The sequence below is a fragment of the Lethenteron reissneri genome, unplaced genomic scaffold (assembly GCF_015708825.2).
Source record: "Lethenteron reissneri isolate LAM-NWPU_2019-01 unplaced genomic scaffold, ASM1570882v1 scaffold_618, whole genome shotgun sequence".
NCBI classification, from domain to species: domain Eukaryota; kingdom Metazoa; phylum Chordata; class Hyperoartia; order Petromyzontiformes; family Petromyzontidae; genus Lethenteron; species Lethenteron reissneri.
In genome coordinates, this window is record NW_026892140.1 from 87373 (window position 1) to 97965 (window position 10593).

A 10593-nucleotide genomic window follows, 5' to 3' on the forward strand; every position below is an offset into this window, starting at 1 on the left:
CCCTCCCCTCTCCTGCTGCTCCTCCAGTGCGCGTGTGTACACGGACATTCATCGATATTAGCAGCATCACCATCACCACCAGCACCATCACCACCATCACCTCCACCAGCACCATCATCACCACCATTACCACCACCATCACCACCACAACCACCACCTCCACCACCACCACCACCTCCACCACCACCATCACCACCATCACTATCACCATCACCACCACCTCCACCACCACCTCCACCACCACCATCACCACCACCACATCACCACCACCATCACCACTACCACCATGCCCAAGGCACTCTGCGTGTCCGCTCCGCCGGAGAGAATTCGCGAGCGGCTGGAGTTGAGCGTCGCGGCTCTGCGGGAACTGCGGCTCCTGCGGGAGCAGCACGAGGCGACGGTGCGACAGGCGCTCGCCCTGCCACCACCGCCCCCGCAGCAGCAGCAGCAACAGCAGCAGCAACAGCAACAGCAGCAGCAGCAGCTGCAGCAGCAGCAACAGAAGCAGCAACAGCAGCAGCGGCGGTGCTATGGCCGGGGCCCAGGACGGTCGGACGGGAAGGCGGATGATGATCCGGAGGAGGATCAGCCGGTGAGTGAGTGGAGCGAGCGAGTCGGGAAGAGAGAATGAGAGAGGGCCGTGCGCGCACGCGTGTCGTGACGTGTGTGCGGTGTTGCGTGTCGTGTCAGAACCGGTCCTGGGCCTCACCTAGGTCGACTCAGCCTCAAATGAGTACCTGGTGCGGTGTGTGAACATCGCCACTGGGGATACAAAGGCGCCCGGGCGTGGTGCTGGCCACCCACCCCCTCGTGTACCGTGCCGGCCTTCATAGGTGCTCGCTAACAGCACCCTACAGTCTGTTAAGGCTATACGGGGGATCTTAGTCTCTTGTAGAGTTGTTGTCATGTTTGTGCAGAGGATACAATGGGAGTGGTGGCGCAGTGCTTAGCGCACTCTACCAGTTCAGATGACGTCTGCGGGCCAGGAATCCCAACTCGGGTGAGTGGATTCGTACAGCGCAGTTGCGCCAACCGCTGCGCCACCGCTCTCCCTTGGAAGGTCGTGTAGGAAGGTCGTGTTTGGAAGGAAGGCCGGGCTCCTACAGGGGCGAGTGTGAGAGGAGAGAGAGGGGGCACGCATATGGCATTGACGTGAGCGTGCGCGCGTGTTGCGCTCGATGCCAACCAATGTCTGCTGCTGGACACGACGAAAGGGCTTCAGCAGAGAGAGAAGAGAACGTTTGTGTCGTGTCGCTGTTTCCACCTCCTCTGTTGAAGGAGCGCAGCGGGTTAACTCTGCGGTCCGTAGCTTGGGTCGCGTGGCTACCTCAACGCTGTGGCTTCTCTTGAAGACATCTCCGTGTGTATTTATCTCGACGAGTCTCTGTGCATCTCTGTATACGAGACTCTGCCTGCCACCGTGTGTCTCTGTGGGTTAACTCTGCGGTCCGTAGCTTGGGTCGCGTGGCTACCTCAACGCTGTGGCTTCTCTTGAAGACATCTCCGCGTGTATTTATCTCGACGAGTCTCTGTGCATCTCTGTATACGAGACTCTGCCTGCCACCGTGTGTCTCTGTGGGTTCACTCTGCGGTCCGTAGCTTGGGTCGCGTGGCCACGGTGGGACTATTTGCGGCTTGTATCGTTAATTTAGCAACCTACGTGGCCAACCGTGTTCATCGGCGGTGCGGACCGCGACGACATTAAACGGAACCACGGCTTAAGTCGGCTTAACACGTGGCAGGCTTTCGCGACCCAATATCATCCACAATACAGGTTTTTTTGGGGGGGGTTAGATTGCGTAAATATATGCTGCGTATTTGGAGTTTATGTGGTCGCGTGGATTTATCTCCGCGTCCTCTGTTTTTTTCCCTCCACATTTAGGAGCACGCCTTTAGCGGATTTGCCTCGCCGCTACATTTGCACGTGATGGAGAGGCGAGACTGCGTCGAGCTATCAGTTGTGGCCAGGTCGTTTCTGTCAAAGAGGCTTACCTGGTAAAACAAATAAAAATGTTAAATGAAATCAAATAATATTCATGGTTCTTTCGGTAAAGTCACGTAGAAGGGAAAAAATAAAATAATATAAATATAAAACAATAAAAATTCTCACGACGTTTCGACTGCAACACAAGCAATCATCATTAGGTGATGATTTCCCTTCTACGTGACTTTATCGAAAGAACCAAGAATATGAATCCTGCAGTCACGAAAGGTTTAAATCGAAATCAAATAAATGAAAAAGCAATGAATTAACTTGCATCTTTATTACAATTAATGATGGAAGAATGGCGGCTGCTACGCTATTCCAATGCAACGGGGCCTGACGCTCCACGCGGGGTGAGAGGCTTCGTGATTCCTCCTCCGGAGCGGTGGTCCTGGGCCTCCCCTAGGTCGACTCAGCCTTAAATGGGTACCTGTTGGGGCTGTGTTTAACCTCGGTCTCGGAGACACAAAGGTGGCCGGCCGGACGTGGCGCTGGCCACCCCTCGTGTGCCGTGTCGGCCTTCATAGGTGCTACTCGCCAACAGCACTTGCACCCGACTGTCTGATAAAGGCTACACGGGGGGGGGGGGGGGGGATCTTTTTCCGGTTTTTTTTGCCGGCAAACAGCCCTTGGGACAGAAAAGTTTCAAAACTTGACCTCACTTCGCGTTTAGCTGCCCACCACCAGGTATGGAATTAACCCAGCAGCTGTCCGCCCGCCCGTCCGTGTCTGCGTGTGCCCGTCCGTGTGTGTGCGTGTGTGTGCATGTGTTTGTGTGCGTGTGTGTGCGTGCGTGTGCGTGTGTGTGTGTGCGTGTGTGCGCGTGTGCGCGTGTGTGCGTGTGAGTGTGTGTGGGTGTGTGTGTGCGTGTGCGTGTGCGTGCGTGTGCGCGTGTGTGCGTGTGCGAGTGTGCGCGTGCGTGCGCGTGCGTGTGGTGTGCGTGTGCGTGCGTGTGTGCGTGTGCGCGTGTGTGTGCACGTGTGTGCGTGCGTGTGCGTGCGTGTGTGCGCGTGTGCGCGTGTGTGTGGCGCGTGTGCGTGTGTGCGCGTGTGCGCGTCCCGCCTCCCCGCAGTGTGGAGTGGGGAAGCGGTGCACTGTGGAGCGGCCTCTGAGCGAGCTGCACATGCACAGCAGCAGAGACAAGTCCGGTGAGCGCCGAGCGCGGGGCGTTGACGTGGGCTGAGCTGAGCGTCTGTGTGCCCTGCGGTTTCGATTTAAAGCTTCTTTCGTGACTGCAGGGACTCATCTTCTTGGTTCTCTCGGTAAAGTCACGTAGAAGGGAAATACTAAAATAATAAAATAAAACTAATAAAACAATTCTCACGACGTTTCGGCCACAATGCAAGCAGCCGTCCTCAGGTGAAGAAACAGACTCTGTCTTCTCGACAGACCTGGTCTTCACCTGAGGACGGATACTTGCGTTGTGGCCGAAACGTCGTGAGAATTATTTGATTATGTTTTATTTTTATTATTTTATTACTTCCTTCTACGTGACTTTACCGAAAGAACCAAGAAGATGTGTGCCCTTCGTTGCTGTTTTGCGCTCTCAGTCGCCATGACGCCTCCCGTATGTTCGGCAGCCCCAAAGATTTTTCCTCACTGGCCCAGTTTGGTGTTTTTTGGATCCAGCTCACGATGGGCCAACTAGATTGCGCGTCGCCACATCACAACGGCGAGCTACGAGTGCCGCACAGTTTGTCACACAAGACTATTGAACTCAACTTAAATGCCATTGGGACCTCATTTGCCAGTAGAAAAATATGATAATTGTTTTTTTATACCCTTTTATGTGGCAACAAAACTTGTCAGATAAAAGGTACAGTGCATACATTATCAGAGTTATGTTTTTGTTTGCATTACGACTGCAGGTATTGTTGTCTATGCAACATGACTCCTTGTGAAAAAGGTGTCAGTTTTGTTGCCAGATAAAAGGGTAAAAAAAATATTATCATAAACTTAAATAACTGCCCGTATCCCGAATTTGGCCCGGTGTGTTTACGAATGGCCGGGCCGATGTTAGTCCCAGTCCACCATCACTGAAGACGCTGAATGTTTATTTGTTTATTGACGTAATCACCGTCGCCTTCTCAAGCCCTGGGGCTCTCGACCACCGAAAGCCGGGCCACGTAGGCCTCAGTTGTCGTGTGAGTTCTTCGATCCTTCGGACCGGAGACCACTTGAAGTGGTCTCAGAAGTGGCTCGTGATCATCTCGCCGCCACCACCACCGCACAGACAACCGGCGCGGCTCCACCTCATCCGCGTTCCGCATCTCATCTTCCTTCCTCTCGTTCCGCAGACGACCTCGGCGGCGGCTCAGACGCGCGGACGTCCCCGGTCGGGCTCGCCGACCCCGTGACCTCCGCCCCGGGTCGTGACCCCGACCCGCATTTCCACTGCGACCTGCGCTCGCGGGACAGCTCCGAGGTGTACCGCTACCCGAGCCCGCTGCACGCCGTCGCCATGCAGAGCTCCGCATTCCTGCACCGGCGAGGCGCCGGCGACGACCGCGACGCCGCCGCGTCGCCCGACGGAAAACCTCCTCCGATGAGCGATGGCGCCCGCCGCCACCGTCGCCACGACGACGCCGGCGCGGACGACGAGGTTGACCGCGACCGTAGCGGCGCCACTCGGCGCCGACAAGGCGACCGCCACATCCGCGCTGCTGCAGAGGCGCGAGAGGAAGGCGGAGGCTGCCCGCGCCAACCTGAGCGTGCGGTATGAACCAGCAGTGCCCGTCCCGGCGGCCACGGCGTACGGTGTCGGCGGCGGGGCGGGCGGCCGCGGTGGGCTCGGCGGTGGGCGGCGGCGGCGGTGCGCTGCCCGCGCTGGTGCGGCCCGCGTCCATCGCTCACTATGACACCTCGCGCCGCCACCACGACGACGATGACGACGACGGCCATGACGGCGGTGACGATGCCGAGCGGCGGTGGAGAGCGTCTGGCCCCCACGTCCATCCTGGCGCCGGCGATCGTCGCGGGAAATCGCCAAACCTGCAGCAGCAGCAGCAGCAGTCCACCAACGGGGAGCACGAGTTCCAGCGCCGCGCCCTGACCTCCATCTCCACGGACCTGCGCCCGCAGCGCGGCGCCGGCCGGTGGAGCGCGGCGGCCGAGCCAACGGCCGGCGCCCTGGGCTGGCGGCCGGGCGAGCTGGGCGGGCCCCCGGTACCAGCAGCGGAAGGCGCGCATCTGCAAGCTCGGCCACGGCAGCTGGGCCGGCTCCCTGCACAAGTCGGCGGACCTGCGGGGCGGCCACTGGCGACGACGGCGACAGCGCCTCCTCCGACCACCGACGGCACCCGAGGAACGCAGCTCGGTCGTCGTCGCCCAAGGGGGCACCGGCTGCGCGAGGGCGTGGAGCTCGTGCGGCAGCGCTTCCGCTTGCCGGGCGCGCCGGGCGCCGGCGGGGAAGGCGCCAGCTCCGAGCCGGACCGTGTCGGGCGGTGGACGCCAACTAACGGAACGGGAGGAGGTTGCGGGCGGCTCGTCGGTGTTCGATTGCCGCCGGCGATTGGTGCCACATTCCGTCCGAGATCCGCGGCATCGGCGGGTGCCGCGGGGACCGGAGCCGATGGATATCGGCGGTGGTGGTGGCTGGGGAGGTGCCGGTCGGTTCGTGTTGGAAACGGTGAATTCCCAGGTCCTGTTCGGACACCACGCCACTGACGCTGTCCGTGACCAGGGATCTGACTCGGGTCAGATCCCTGGTCACAGTGCGCTGACTGCTGTGTGGGGGGGGGTTCACAAAGCCATCGATATCTCACGCACGTGATCCCGCGTGTGTTTCATGAGCCTTCACAATCGACGTTGAGCCATTGGTCCGTATCGTTTTTAACTGTTACAGCTCCTCCGGGAAAGTTCGATCATCAAAATAATAATCATCACCAGGTGTGGTGAAAACCACACCTGATGATGGATTCGTTTTAGCGGCGAGCCCAATCGTGTTTTGATTTTGTTGTTGTAACTTTCTGACGTGCCCCAGAGAGCTACCAAGAGAGAGCTTGACAGCTCGTAGAATCCCGCCAGTGTTTATAAATATTACAATTCTGATAGCCAAGCACAATCCACCTTCAATCGGCAGCTCGATGTGCACCTGTTGAGGCTCTCACCTGTCCGGGCTGTTGACGTACGAGAGACAGAGGTCGCAAACGGGTTTTGATTCCTTACCCGTACCCGTACCCGGCCGCACCAGGGTCGCAAATGGATACCCGCACCCGTACCACCGCTCCTCTCCACGATGGAGACCGCTCTACACAGAAACCTGTTTCAAGTGTTCAGGCGTCATTGACGCTCGCCCGGTGGAGCGGTGGCGCCGCGGTTTCAGCGCATTTGCGTTCTGGACCCGGAGAGCCGAGTTCGATTTCCCGAACAGACACTGGAACATGAGCGGGACAGAGGCGTGACATCTTGCACGCGCTGCGCCTCGCCCACCCGCGGGCAACTGGCAATAGCCAGAGGGGCCTCCGCTGCGTGGGCATGGAGAAGGAATGGAACGTGAACACGGCGCAGTTGTGGTCTGGGCCGAGCACGAGACTTCGAAGCGATTTGGCAACAGCGCTCGCGTCGAGCCCAGGGTCTCTCGTGCTGGACGAGAGTTGTCGGCTTCGATGCTCGTGTGCGGAGACACCGAGGCGAGGGGTGTAAGTAGCCGACATTTGGTAAACATGGCACGGGAACAAATGGCACACGTGGACACCGGGACACAAACATTTCACGATGAAACAGGACTCTACTAACAGTTAAAAGTGGTGTGCTAACAGTTATAAGTACTGTACTGACGGTTGTATACAGATATGAATGAAAGAGTTGATTCATCCCAAACCCCGAACCTGTTTCATTGTGCCTTCTTTCTCTCCAGAATTGATCACTCGTGCCATTTTTTCTTCCTTTACCAGTTTTACCTGTGACATTTTTATCTGTTTTACCTGTGCCTAGGTGCCTTCTTCCAATAAATGTTTTTGGAAAAAACCGTGAAACTCAATCAATGGCTGTCTATCTCTCACTCTTCGTGTATCTCTCTCCGTGTCTCTCTCTCCGTGTCTCTCTCTCCGTGTTTCTCTCTCTCCGTGTCTCTCTCTCTCTCCGTGTCTCTCTCTAGTCTCTCTCTCTCCGTGTCTCTTCTCTCCGTGTCTCTCTCTCGTCTCTCTCTCCGTGTCTCTCTCTCCGTGTCTCTCTCTCAGTGTCTCTCTCTCCGTGTCTCTCTCTCTCCGTGTCTCTCTCTCCGTGTCTCTCTCTCCGTGTCTCTCTCTCTCTCTGATCCGGCCGTACATATACTAAAATTGGAACGATACAGAGAAGATTAGCATGGCCCCTGCGCAAGGATGACACCCAAATTCGTGAAGCGTTCTCTCCGTGTCTCTCTCTCTCTCTCTCCACCTGTTTGGGTGCGGCCGCACGAACCTGTTGCTCCCGCTCCAACGTTGGTGTGGATGGAGGCCTGGGCTCACGTGATAGCCTGAGCCTAGGCTGAGAGAGTGCCCACGCGTTTATAGACGCTTTACCCCGCTTTTTTTTCGTTTATTGAGTCGTCGTGTTCAACATCCTTCTCTTCCTTCACTGTGAGTTCTCCGTTTCTTTCACGTGGTGCTGGTTTTATTTGTTTTGTGTGTTTTCTTCCATCCCTACGGCACCACGAGCAGCCTTGGGCCTGCTGTGGCTGCCTCTCTCACCCCCCTCTCTCGGTGTGTCTCTCTTTCTGTGTCTCTCTGTTTTTCTGTGTCTCTCTCTCTGTCTCTCTCCTTCTGAGTCCCTCTCGGTGTTTGTCTCTGTGTGTCTCTCTCTCTGTGTCTCTCCCCCCTCCGTGTATCTCTCTCTGTGTACCCCCCCCCCCGTGTCTATCTCTGTCTCTCTCTGTGTCTCTCTCCCTCTCCGTGTCTCTATCTGTGTGTCCCTCCCCCGTGTCCATCTCTCTGTCTCTCTCCCCCCTCCGTGTCTCTCTCTCTGCGCCCCCCCCCCCCCCGTGTCTGTGTGCTCTCTCTCTGTGTCTCTCTCCCTGGTCTCACTCACTCACTCGCAGCACTCTCTCTTTCTCTCGTGTGGGTTTCCTTTGTTCTTTTTTCTCACTCTTTCTTTCTAGTGAGTTCCTCCTTGGTTTCACGGGTCTTGTGGGTTTAGGTGGGTCTTTATGATTTTTTGTGCATTTATTTATTTATTTTCCCCTCCAATTTATTTGGGGTAGTGCAGCCGCGTTTTGCACGCTAGGGTGCTGTCGCCAAGCATCATGGCACAGTACCCCAAGCTTTAAACCCTCTCGCGAAGGAACGGCGTGATGGTGTTCCCCCCGCCCGAGATCACCGTTGAGGCCGTCGTCGCGGCGGCGGCTGAGGTCATTGGCATGGCGGGCATCCTCGTTAGCGAACGGGAAAATCACGGGGTCGTCCTTTATACGGCGGGGGAGGCCATGGTGGCGCGCCTTGCAGAGACGGAGCTGGACGTGGGGGGGGAGCTGTTTTTACAGTGCACCCCCCTCTCCTCGCCTGCCGTGAAGGTGCTCCTCTCCGGCGCGCCGCCATTCCTGAAATGTGCGGACCTGCAGCGGGACCTCCTCCGCTTAGGCACCGTAGTGTCCCGCGTCATCATGTTGCCATTGCGGACGAGGGACACGAGGATGGCACATGTAATGTCGCTGCGGCGACAGACATTTATGATATTGAAGGACGGCAATACAGAACTCAACGTGACCCTGAAGTATACCATCGAGGGACACGTTTACACCATATACGCCTCCACGGCTGTACAGCGTTGCTTCGGCTGCGGCGGCGTCGGCCACACCCGGAGGAGCTGCCCGACCAAGGGCAAGGAGAACGTTGCTCCACCCGTGCCGGCGCACGCTGAGCAGCGGCAGCAGCAGCAGCAACAACAGCAGCAGCAGCAGCAACAACCACAACAACGGCAGCAGCAACAACAACAGCAGCAGCAACAGCAGCAGCAGCAACAACCACAACCACAGCAGCAACAGCAACAGCAGCAGGAACGCGCTGACTGCGCCTGGCCGCGCAGAGCCGGCGCCTGAAGGCGACAAAGATGGCTTCGTGCTAGTTAGGTCATGAAAGCGAAAAGCCAAAGCCAGCCGAGCAGAGGGGGGGTGCGACGGCACCTTTCCAAAGCGGGCGGGCACCGCTGGCGGCACCACCGAGCCGGACGGCTGCCCAGAAGGGGCGGCAGGGAGCGGCAGTGAGGGCACGGCGGAGAACACGGTGAGCGAGCACAGCCGCCGCCGCCGCCGGCGGCCAAAACCACCCGCCGGATGCGACCGAGGCAGAGGGACGACCACCGGACCCAGCCGCGGCCGCACCGGCACGAGCAGAGGAGCGACTGCGGGCCACTGTCGCGCCTGAGGGCGCAGCGCCACCCGAGGGGACCGCCCCATCGCTCGGCGGGGCGACGACCACGGATCCCGCGGACGAGGCACGCCCGAGCAGGGTGAGACCCCGGCTCCTTGCAGCGCAATGGAAGAGATGGCGGTCACACCCGAGGGGGACGACGACGTTCTACCCGCCTCGACGTGCGACGGGGAGGGGGCCGCGGAGGCCACAGAAGGAGAGCACCCCGAGCCTGGCGAGACCCCGGTTCCGCCCGGGTCGTCGGAGGAAGTGACGGCCGGAGTACGCGCCGACACACACGGGGACTCTGACGACGAAGAGCAGTCGGGGTCCGACGTCGACGACGAAGGAGCCAGTGAAATGTTTTTTTCGGGAGTAGGAGGGGAGCAGGAGTACGTACCCGAAACCGTCCAAAGCTTCCTCCAATCGTCCTTCAGGAAGCGTCGAGTCAGCGTCCAAGCGAGCTTCCCCGATGTGATGGGCTTCCTGAACACCGCACAAAATATACAACGGGACCCCAATAAATGCGGCTTCAGCCAGCAGAAATGCTACCGGTTGCAGAAGTTTGTACAAAAACTGAGGAAGGGGTGCACCCCCCTTCCGCAGTGACCACCGGTGGCACCCACCCCCCCCCCCTATTGCAATGGCGTCAGGCGTCCGCGTGGCGAGTCTGAATTGCAATAGTGCTCGAAGCGATGAGAAATGGAGACGCATGTGTCGTTTTCTTGTCGACCAAAACGTCGAAGTGGCGCTCCTACAGGAGACACACCTCGATGCCACGCTGCAGGCTCAACGACAACACCTCATGGGCGGCCGGTTCTTCTTTAGCCACGGGGAGGCCAAGGGGGGGGTCGCGATTGTGTGCGGCAAAAAATTCACTCCTGACCATGTGACCTTTAGGGAGATCGTGAAGGGACACCTGATTACGGCCGAGTTTGTGCTCGGCGACGTCAGGCTGCGGGTAGTCAACGTGTACGCACCGAGCGCGAGCCGCGAGAGGGGGCTTTTTTCTCGGGCGCACTGAGGGACACCCTGGACGAAGCCGACTCGGACGAGGTGCTCACGATCGTCGGGGGTGATTTTAATTGCACCCTCGACCCGACTCTCGACCGTAATGGCGCCGAGCCTCACCCGGAGACTGCGCAGGCATTGGCTGACATAGTACGGAGGCTAAACCTACTCGACACGTGGCACCTGCAACATCCGGCCCAGCGCAATATACGTGGTGCCGGTGTGGGCACAAGGGCGGATTAGCCTCGCACGGCTGGACTGACTCTACGTGAATGC

General features: G+C 58.5%; 1 non-coding gene and 1 pseudogene across 1 annotated transcript; both read left to right on the forward strand.

Moving 5' to 3' along the window:
• The first annotated feature begins 286 nt into the window (after positions 1 to 286).
• On the forward strand, positions 287 to 5650 carry LOC133339979 (uncharacterized; annotated as a pseudogene).
• Positions 5651 to 7235: 1585 nt separating this feature from the next.
• On the forward strand, positions 7236 to 7340 carry LOC133339985 (U6 spliceosomal RNA). The gene has a single exon (XR_009754805.1). It is a non-coding gene; the product is annotated as a U6 spliceosomal RNA (small nuclear RNA).
• The last annotated feature ends 3253 nt before the right edge of the window (positions 7341 to 10593 follow it).